The sequence below is a fragment of the Myotis yumanensis genome, unplaced genomic scaffold (genome assembly GCF_028538775.1).
Source record: "Myotis yumanensis isolate MYYU_CA2020_CCGP unplaced genomic scaffold, mMyoYum1.0.hap1 SCAF_4, whole genome shotgun sequence".
Lineage (NCBI taxonomy): Eukaryota > Metazoa > Chordata > Mammalia > Chiroptera > Vespertilionidae > Myotis > Myotis yumanensis.
In genome coordinates, this window is record NW_027223755.1 from 74703589 (window position 1) to 74715056 (window position 11468).

General features: G+C 40.5%; 2 pseudogenes; one reads left to right on the forward strand and one right to left on the reverse strand.

The window, feature by feature from the left end:
* Positions 1-212: 212 nt before the first annotated feature.
* On the reverse strand, positions 213-808 carry LOC139008164 (S-phase kinase-associated protein 1 pseudogene; annotated as a pseudogene).
* An 882-nt stretch (positions 809-1690) lies between these two features.
* Positions 1691-2328, forward strand: LOC139008165 (S-phase kinase-associated protein 1 pseudogene; annotated as a pseudogene).
* Positions 2329-11468: the final 9140 nt, after the last annotated feature.

Here is an 11468-nt window from a genome sequence, read left to right on the forward strand (position 1 = left end):
ATGAAGACAATATTCTTTTGTTGTTGTTTTTTTATGTATTTTTATTTTTTTTATCAGTTAAGGTATTACAAATGTGTCCTAATCCCGCCCATTAACCCCCAACCCCCCTCCCTCCCGCACACTCATGCTCCCATCCCCCTGTTGTCCATGTCCATTGGTAAGACAATATTCTGCTAATACAAATCAATTGTATTAGCAGAATATTTGCTGCTGCATTTGTCTACTGTTTGCCTAATATTAACAATTATAAACAGAGCAGTGCAACTAGTATTTGGAACAATCCTTACAGTGTTACAGTGTCAGGCACAACTTTTCACTTCTCTTCACACCACTGGTTCTCTTTGCATACCTGGGCTTCCTCTTCCTCAGTAAAGTCATTTTTTTATATTGAAGGTCTTGCGAATCTCTTCAGGGGTTTTCCCCTTGATCATATTGGCAACAGTCTTGCATGTGACATCAAGCAAACCTTTGATGTCTAAATAGTTTGCAGCCAGAATTAGTTCAAATAGTGTTCCTTGGTCAACTTTGAGGAATTCTTGGTCCCAAACAGGAATATCATCTGTTCGCTTCTCTTTGTTCTCATCATCCTCAGGAGGAGGAGGGTCATGCCTGTGGTGGGTGCACCACTGAATGAGCTTTTTCAATATTGGTGCATTAACATTTGGTAGAAGAACTGGGTCATCATCACCTTCATCATCCATTCCCAAATCTTCTAACATGGTCTTGATAGTCACAGATTGTTTGGCAATTTCAACATCAACTTCTAATATCTCTCCTTCAGAACTCTGCAATTTAATTGAAGGCATGGTGCTCGACCTCAAGGAGAGAGCAGGCCGGAGGCTGACGAGAGCCGGGCAGCGTCAGCAGAACCAAAAGGCAAAAGGTGGAGAACAAGGCCACTTACCCAGGTTCTGTGTTTTATTGTCTTGTTACATCTGTATTTATACCAGTTGATTTTGATCCTATCAATTTCTATTCCAAAGGTTAGGGCGTTTCTTATCTCCATTCCAGGGAGTAAGGATTATGTAGCTTAAGCATGATTGTTTGTAGTTAAAGTGATTAACCACCCGCCTGGCACTTAGGTAAGGGGTTTTATTCCCTCCCTAACTTCAGGGAAAAATCCCTACCTGGGGAAACAACCTTTCTCAGAGAGGTGACCTTGGTCAAAACACATAGCGCCAAGAAGGGGAGCAAACTTATTAAGAACAGTATGCCATATATGCTAGGTCCCTGGAAACATATGCCGTGCAGATGTTTCTTCCCTGCAGTGACTGTGTCAAGCAACCTAGCGTATATGGCATACTGTTCTTAATAAGTTTGCTCCCCTTCTTGGCGCTATGTGTTTTGACCAAGGTCACCTCTCTGAGAAAGGTTGTTTCCCCAGGTAGGGATTTTTCCCTGAAGTTAGGGAGGGAATAAAACCCCTTACCTAAGTGCCAGGCGGGTGGTTAATCACTTTAACTACAAACAATCATGCTTAAGCTACATAATCTTTACTCCCTGGAATGGAGATAAGAAACGCCCTAACCTTTGGAATAGAAATTGATAGGATCAAAATCAACTGGTATAAATACAGATGTAACAAGACAATAAAACACAGAACCTGGGTAAGTGGCCTTGTTCTCCACCTTTTGCCTTTTGGTTCTGCTGACGCTGCCCGGCTCTCGTCAGCCTCCGGCCTGCTCTCTCCTTGAGATCGAGCACCATGCCTTCAATTAAATTGCAGAGTTCTGAAGGAGAGATATTAGAAGTTGATGTTGAAATTGCCAAACAGTCTGTGACTATCAAGACCATGTTAGAAGATTTGGGAATGGATGATGAAGGCCATGATGACCCAGTTCTTCTACCAAATGTTAATGCACCAATATTAAAAAAGCTCATTCAGTGGTGCACCCACCACAGGCATGACCCTCCTCCTCCTGAGGATGATGAGAACAAAGAGAAGCGAACAGATGATATTCCTGTTTGGGACCAAGAATTCCTCAAAGTTGACCAAGGAACACTATTTGAACTAATTCTGGCTGCAAACTATTTAGACATCAAAGGTTTGCTTGATGTCACATGCAAGACTGTTGCCAATATGATCAAGGGGAAAACCCCTGAAGAGATTCGCAAGACCTTCAATATAAAAAATGACTTTACTGAAGAAGAGGAAGCCCAGGTACGCAAAGAGAACCAGTGGTGTGAAGAGAAGTGAAAAGTTGTGCCTGACACTGTAACACTGTAAGGATTGTTCCAAATACTAGTTGCACTGCTCTGTTTATAATTGTTAATATTAGGCAAACAGTAGACAAATGCAGCAGCAAATCAATTGTATTAGCAGAATATTGTCTTACCAATGGACATGGACAACAGGGGGATGGGAGCATGAGTGTGCGGGAGGGAGGGGGGTTGGGGGTTAATGGGCGGGATTAGGACACATTTGTAATACCTTAACTAATAAAAAAATAAAAATACATTAAAAAACAACAACAAAAGAATATTGTCTTCATTGCATGTGTAGTTTGGGTACAGATTCCAAACCTATGGCTGAGTTTCTTCCAGTATGGTCAAGATATCTTTTTTCTTTGCTCTGAATAAAACTGAATTGTGGGTTCTCTATAGAAAGTGGCATTTTGGGCTTTCTCTCTTTTTGCAAAGCGATTTCTGCCTAGTTTATTGTCCAGTTGACTTTAGTTTAGTGACTTTTCAAAAGTTGGCTTTGTAAAAAAAAAACAACTTGCAAAAGTTTTCTGAGGAAAAAACAATTAGAAAATTTTTTTTAAAAAGACACAAAAACCACCCCCACAGAACCTGGCTGGAGATCCTGGCTAGAACCTGGCTAGAGAACCTGGCTAGGCTGCTGATCAACACAGCTGACTCTGTGTCATTCCTTCCTCACCGACTCCGTCCACACCTTTGGGAACCCCTGGACCTGCTGGGGTTGGACCCCAACAATCTGTAATGCTGTCAACAATAAAAACATGAATTAAAAAATTATCCTCTGAACTGCTCCAGCAATTAATCGAACCTGAGAAGTGGTCACTGGAATCTCCCATCTACAGCTTGTTGGTTAGAAGCACAATTGACAATCTGGACTTGTGGGGGTGGGTAGTCTTATAGGACTGAGGCCTTAACCTGTGGCATCTGATGCTATCTCCAGGTATATAGTGTTAGAACTGAGTTGAATTGTAGGACACCCAGCTGGCGTATGAGGATTGCTTGGTGTGTGGGGAAAACCCACATATCAGGATTGGTGACCAGAATCATTAGTTATTAATACAGATACTATAAAAGTTTTCACTTCTGGTGCTTTCTTACCTGCTAAGAACAAAATGCCACTTTTTGTTAAGAACAGTGCCACTTCTCATCACTGCCTCAAAATGTCCCAAGTTTCTCTTATAATTATGTTTTTATGTGGCTAGCTATAAAATTTGAGAAATGAAACCGAGAACCCCTGCAACTGCTTGTTGATTGGTCTCATATGGTGCGCATGGCTGGGTCTCTGTGTGGTGCTAACCACCATCGCTGGGCCATCAGCTATGTTTTCCTGAGGGTGGTTCAAATCACAGTGTTGGTGATGTCACTCCTGCCACCTCCACTGAGATTGTGTGGTTCTGGTAAGTGATGCATATGGTAGCAATTTGCATCCTGCTGTGCTATCTGAAACTTCTTTAATGTGCACTTTTTATAGCAACTCAGTTCTAAAGTCCAGCAGTTCCCACACTCACTTCAGACCTTCCTCCCTGAAGTCTGATCGCGGAGAAAAGGAGGCACCCTCTGATCAAAACTCCTGATGGATGTTGGCTCTAGCTCTATTTGGAAAGGGGTTTGATATATTGGCTAATAAAGAGCACAAAAATGAAAATAAAAACCCTTATAGTTCAAATTCACTATATTCACAAAGGTCCCATTGCCTGACACACTGAATATTTATCAGAGTTGTAAGTAAAGGTCAATGCCAATCAAGTTTGGGCTCAGGCCTCTCTCTGTCATTCTTGGTCCTGAAAAGTTTCCAATGGCTTTTACAAAATGCTGACCTTAATGAAGGTTTTTGGTCTGAGTTTGTGTGGCTTTCCATTTGGAAACATATCCCTGCATCCCTACTGACAGATCAAAAGGCTGAACAAAGGGATTGTTAACAAATATCTAAGTTAGTAATGGTCTAATGATGTGCTTTAAATAAAAATGGATGAACTATGCTTTTAAAGCTACATGTGGAATCTGCCCCATTACTTCATCTAATATATGACCATGCTCAGTATGCGTGTGAGAAACATTCAATGATAATGATGTTGGTAAAAATGATGATGCAGATTTTTAGGGATATTGGGCAGGATTCAAATCATTAATGGGAATTGAATAAAATTCCAGTATTTTGAAGACAAAAATAGACCAAAATGGAGTAAATGGGAAGGCTCACTGGAAATATTTGTAAGAAATAAAATTTGCTGCCTTACAGTTAATGATTTGAATCCTGCCCGGCACCCCTGCGGTCATCAGCATCATCTTCATCATTGTAATTATGGAACTCACACGGTGAATGGTGGTATCCAGTAGTAGGAGCCTTGGTGCCTTCTACTGCTCTATATCCTGGCTTATTTAGAGCTTGTTAACGGTGTCATGTGGTTTTTAATTGGTCAGCTGTCAAAAACCTGGAAAATACTGAATTGTCTCCCTGAGCAAAATTGGTGCTTCTCAGCTTTAGCCTTGAGTTTATGAGAATAAGACAGAGGCATGTTCTACTGGGAAGCAGTGGGGCTGGGACAAGTCAAAGTCCTCCCTCAGTCTACATAAGGTTCTTCATTTCATCAGGGTGATTCGCCTGTCACTGTCCACATGGTGCCCGAGGCAAAGGGCTAGTGCTGCGGAGGGTGACGTCGCCCACGGCAGCACTGCAGCAATTATCTGGGAGTCACATCCTATTTGCAGTTTGGATGGACGGATGGAAAGAGCTGCAGGTCAACATCAAGTTTTTGGGTCTGACTTGACAAATACTATGAATAAAACTATGACCACCATGGTCCTTTAAATATACACTATTATCATCGTATGTCTAGGCACCTTTGTCTTTCTGTTTCTGTTTCTGAAGTCCTTACTCTGAAGAACTACTTCCTGGAATTATAGTTCACATGAGCCTGACTTTGCTCTGGGTGAATTCAGCAGGCTCCACTCAAGCACTATCAGAGACTGGAAGAGAGGGGGAAGGGAGGGTAAAGGAAATACAGTAAAGCAATTTAAGGGTGATTCTTTTAAAATAGGAACTCAAAGAGTTGGAAAAAGTGAGGACCAGAGAAAAAGGGAAAGGTGTGCTGAAAGCAGTAACACACAAAGAAAATAAAAGGAGAACAGAGAGTGATAGCAGCAAGGCTTGGTCTTAAAACATCACAAAACGGGAAAGGGAGCAAAAGGACAACTAAATGCACAGTATGACACCCTATGACCCAGCAATCCTACTCCTAGAAAGATGCCCAAGAGAACTGAAAACATGCTCACAAATATAGCTGGACCCAATGTTCATAGCAGCATTATACACAAAAGGTGAAAATAACCAAAATAAGTGATACATGGATAAACAAAATGTGGTATATGCAGGCAATGAAATACCATTCAGCCTTTAAAAAGGAATGAAATTCTGACATGTACTATATATGGATAAACCTTGAAAACATTATGCTAAGTGAAATAAGCTAGACACAAAAGGACAAATATTTTATGATTCCATTTATATTAGGTATATAGAAAGGCAAATAGACAGAAAGTAGAATAGAGGTTACCAGAAGTTGGAGTATCTTAATCTGTTCAGACTGCTACAAAAAATAAAATAACACACACACTGGGTGGTTTATAAAAAACAGAAACAGAAACTTATTTCTCACAGTTCTGGAGTCTGTAAGTCCAAGATCAGGGTGCAAACATGGTAGGGAAAGGGCCCTCTTCTCTTCTGGGCCACAGACTTCTCATTGAAACCACCCATGGCAGAAGGGCATAGGGAGCTCTGTGAGGTCTCTTATATGAAGGGCACTAATCCCATTCCCAGGGCTCCAGCCTCATGACCTAAGCACTTTCCTGATGTCCTACCTCCTAATACCATCACACAAGGCATTAGGCTTTCAACATATAATTTTTTTTTTTAACAAATCACTTTTTGAAAAATACATATGTTTTTATTGATTTTAAAGAGAGAGGAAGGGAGAGAAAGAGAGAGATAGAAACATTGGCAAGAGAGAAACACTGATTGGCTGCCTTCTACACACCTGCTACTGAGGATTGAATCTGCAACCCAGCATGTGCCCTGACCGGGAATCAAACTGGTGACCTCTTGGTGCATGGGACAATGCTCAACCACTGAACCACACCAGCCAGGGCTCAACATATAAATTTTGAGGGGACAAACATTCAGACCGTAGCATATGGGGGAAGAAGGGAATGGGGAGTTGTTTATGGATATGGAGTTTCTGTTTACAATGATGAGAAGTTCTGGAGATAGGTAGTGGTGATGGTTGCATAACATTATAAATGCACTTGATGCCACTGAATTGTACACTCAAAAATGGTTAAAATGGTAAATTTATGTCATGTATATGTTACTACCAAAAAAAAAAAATCCAGGAAGAAGGACAACAAAAGCTATGTACTTTGCCTGAATGCTTCTTACTGAAAATAATTTCTGTATCATGAGATCATCAGAAAGCTGTAGTCTGCACTTGTCTTCCTACAGAAGGTGTTGCTGTAGAAATAAAAGACTCGGGGCCCCGTCCTCACCACTGTTTGCTTGGCGGCAGTGTGATCTCGGGCCAACACTACACAGAGGCCTTGTTCACACACATACAGTGACCCACTTCAGTCTGGTCAAAAGATCAGGCCCTGCACGGCACCTTGATAATTATATTACTGTTAAAACATCTGAACTGTTGTATAGAGTAACATGTTTCTCTTAGGAAAAAGTACAGTGCTTATTTCATCTTCTGTTTTTGTTTTTACATATCATAACATTGGGTTGGCTTATATAAAATTGTTCAGTTATAAATTTTAAGCTATTAAAACAAGGAGCCGTGAGTATCAGGCAGAAGGCAGGGATTTCTTGCCCCCACCCCACCCCCACTCCTCGATTTTCTACCATTACTTTCCTTGAAAGACAAGGTTTTCTTGTAATAAAAATAAAATCTAAATCTCTTAGACATGCTTTTTAAGATACGGTTTCTGGCTTATAACTAAAAGAGACTGTTCATAGGCAAGAAATAGTAGCAGCTTAGCAATTTTAAATGGGGGAATGGTAGGTATTGAACCTTTTCCTACCAACTACCCCACATAAGTGTTGGCCCATAGGCACTGTTATAATCCAGTGTAGGCATATGTGCCTCTTTGAGAACTGGCAGACCAGAAAGTATCTAATGCTTTAGGAAACAGTAGCGCTTAAAACACTTTAAATTTGCTTTCAAATATTTTAAAAATATATTTTTGCTCATTTCAGAAAGGAAGGGAGAGGGAGAGAGAGATAGAAACATCAATGATGAGAGAGAATCATTGATTGGCTGCCTCCTGCATGCCCCACACTGGGTCTGAGCCCACAACCTGGGCGCATGCCCTGACCAGGAATCGAACAGTGACCTCCTAGGTTGACTCTCAACCGCTAAGCCACATCGGCCGGCTGCTTTTAATTTTAACGGTGGTTACTTTTATTATCTTTGTGCATGCGTTTCTGTTTTGTTCTTTTGTTTTTGTGTAAATCTTTGAAGTGAAATGAAGTCTCAGTCATCCAACACCTTTTTCTCTTTCTCTTTTTTTCTCTCTAGCTCACTCCTCTTGCTTCCCTCTTTTTTCCATCATGTCCACAGTCGGATAACACTTTCCTGCTGAGACATTTTTTAAAGTTACCACACAGCTCCAGCAAACGAGGACTGTCATGGTTTTTGGATGAGAAAATCTACTGCAGCTCACACAGATCTAAGAGTTGATAGTGGTTAATTGACAGCCAGAAGGACTTGGTCTCCTGGCAGAGTTAGAGGGAGGGTGAGCCCTGTGGGTTTCATTTGGGCAGAGATAAAACAGGTTTTTATTCAGTACTCATGGAGAGAGAGCATAATTAACCTTTGAGAAGTTTAAGGATGATCAAATTGTTATTCATTTTGCAAATGAGGAGAGAGAGTTTCCCTCCCTGCCAGCAAAATGCCAGTGCCGATTTCAAGGTCACTGGATGATCTCTTTGAGGGACAGGGAAGCAGTACACACACACACACACACACACACACACACCCCACCCCAAACTCACAGATTGAGAAATGTCACCATGAACACATTCAGGAATGAAAAGGAACAAATGTTCTTTGCTATCAAGCTCCACAATAAAAATCAGAGCTAATGTTTGCCGCACATTCACATGGACCTATTGGCTTATAACGGCACTGCCCTTGTCAGAGAAAACAGAATATACGAGTCCATCTGGTAACTGCTATGCTCTGGGATGCTCTGATGTTTTCAGAGGACGGGGGAAGGGCTTTTTGAGGTCTGGGCATGTTTCAAAGATGGCGTGCGTAACATTGCTACCACATGAGAACTCTGTGGTGTGAATAATAAACTCTGGTGCTTCAAAACATTGTTAAAAGGATTTAGCCAAGTCTGTGCATGAAAGGAAGTGGTTTTTACTAGGCATCGTGCTTTAAAGATGACTATGCTGGTTATGTGAATGACCTTATTTTGCAGTTATGTGCTTTGCCACATCACAAACAACACTCCATCCACTATTGCTTAGGAAAAGAACACTCTGTGGCTAGTCTCTTTTTATGGAAAAAACAAAACCCATGAACAAAACAAACTTAACATTGTGTGATGATTTTAAATAGAAAAAATTGCAATAATAGTACAAAGGACAAATAATAGTACAAAGTACACCCTTCACCCCAAATCACTAGTTTTAACATATCGCTTCATTTGTTTTAATATTCTCTCTGACCTCTCTCTCTATATATATATGTATATATTTCCTGTGCTGCATAGTGAACACGAGTTAAAACCACACATGTACAAATATATAATGATTATATGACTGATTTTCTGAACCATTTGAGAGTAAGTTGTAGACACAATGTCTCTTTACCCTGAAACAGTTCAGTGTATATTACTTATGAAGAGGTGTGGGGAAGCATGGATCTTGGTTGGAATGTCTGTAAGGAGGATTCTCTGAAAGGTTGGGAGCCTCAGGGGGCCTTGCCAAAGGCGGTAGCCCCTACCTTGACTTTTCCAAACAAGTCCGATCCCCCAGGTGTTTTGCTAGGGTCTCTGTTTAGTCTTTTAGACCGGACCTTGTAGAAGCATGTGCTTTCTCAAGGATACTTACTCTACTGATAGTATCTAATAATTAATTTTAGTTCAAGCTGTTGTTACAATAAAAGCCAAAGGAAGCAGGTGAACAGGGCTACTCGGTGGCAATAGCCAAGTAGTCCCTTAGCTTCTCTTTCACAGAAACATGTGTCAAAGTAATCATCTGTCAGTCAGCCTCAGCAAAGAGGGATAGTCACTCACATAAGAATGGTGCAATGATCATAAGGAGAAAGTTAAACATTGATTTAATACCGTTATCTAATATGCAGAACTTTATCCTAATTTTGCCAATGGTCCTAATGATGTCCTTTAAAGTAATTTTTTCCCTAGTTAAGAATCTAGTTCAGGACCTTGCTTTCATTTCATTTTTATGACTCTTATTTTCCCTTAATCTGGCATGTGTCCTTAACCTCTGTCTTTCATGATATTGTTTTGAAGGGCATAGGCCATTTATATTGTTGAATAGCTCTCAATTTGGGTTTATCTGATGTTTCACTATAGTTAAATTAGGATATATATGTATATACATATATTTATTATTATTTGCAGGAATACAAGGCAAGTGGTATTGTGTTCTTTTCACATGATCCAATTCATCCCACCATTGGTGATACTAAGTTGGGTAAGGTGGTGCCTATCAGTGCTCTCCATGGTTAAGCTGCTATTTTTCCCTTTATTATTAATTAGTAAATTGTGGGAAGTGTCTTCTTTTCTTTGGTGGCTTCGCTCTAAGAACAAGCTTCTGGAAGCTGTCCTCATATATTAATGTTTTTATTAAACTTATTGGGGTGACATTGGTTAATATGGTCATATAGGTTTCAAGTGTACATTTCTATGATACATGATTTGTATGTTGCATTGTGTGCCCACCACCCAAAGTCAAATCATCTTCCATCATCACATATTTGGCCCCCTTTACCCTCTACTACGTCCTCTTCCCCTTCCCTCTGGTAACCATCATACTGTGTCTGTCTGTGTCTATGAATTTCTGTTTTATATCCCACATATGAGTGAAATCACATGGTTCTTAGCTTTTTCTGACTGACTTATTTCACTTAGCACAATATTCTGAAGATCCATCCATGTTCTCATATATTTGAAGAGGAAGCTAGATTGGATTTCTTAAATAGTTTAGAAATCATGTTGACTACACATATTTGGGTTTTCTTTTTCTTACTGTGTGGTGTCCAGCTTGGCGCAGATTCAGTCAGTACCCTTCCCTTCTACCACCTTATCCAAAACTCAAAGCTTATTAGTCATTGAAAAAATAACTGAGGAACTATCCCATACCCATCTCCCCCACCACACACACATACATACTATTTTTTTGCGAAGGAAGATGACAGGCCTGCAAAGGAAATATTAAAGGGGAATAGGAATGAGAGAAGAAAAGGGAAAACAAAAATGCTGAGAGCATGATAGTTTACAAAGTCTTTTCACATGAACTAGATGTGTACAAATGCTACTTAGGCCTGTAGAGGTCTTAAAGCCATTCATTTCTCCCCTCGGAGTTACCCATACTTCCTTCTATTGTTTCCCATTTCATTGAAAACAGTACCATCTTCCTGCAGGAAGCATGTTCAACTGAGCTGACACACAGTTTATTATCAGTTTCCTCAAATTGTCTTAGCCATACGCATTGTTGAGAGCATTCAAAAAAGTAAACATTATTGTGGAGATGTTGGAAGATGAAAAATAAAGTAAAGCCAGCTTCCACACATTTGCTAAAGGAGACCATGCCTGGGTCCATGATTTATGTTGTCTGTAGATGGAATCCAGTGTTCGGGAGAAATAAACTCCCGGCACTGAGACCTAAGAGAAGTTTCCCCAGCAGGCCTCCCAGAGAAGACATTTGTAATGAAGTAAACAAGGGCCTTGACAACATCCTTACAGGAAGGCAGCAGTGAGTTACAGAGTTGTTTCTTATGAGGTCTCTCAGAGTGGCTGATTGCCTGATGGCGAAGCAATGCTGACAAAAAGAAATCAGTCAGCGAGGGACAAAGTTCCCTGTAGTCTGGTTTATTCCAAGGTTAACCTGTAGTGTATCTAAAGCAGCATTTCCAAACATCCTTTTTTTTTACCTCCCTCAGCCATGACCCCAGGCCCCTCAGATAGGAACGATAAAGCCTCCTTATTGACTGCAGCGAACTGGTGAGAACCATTCAATA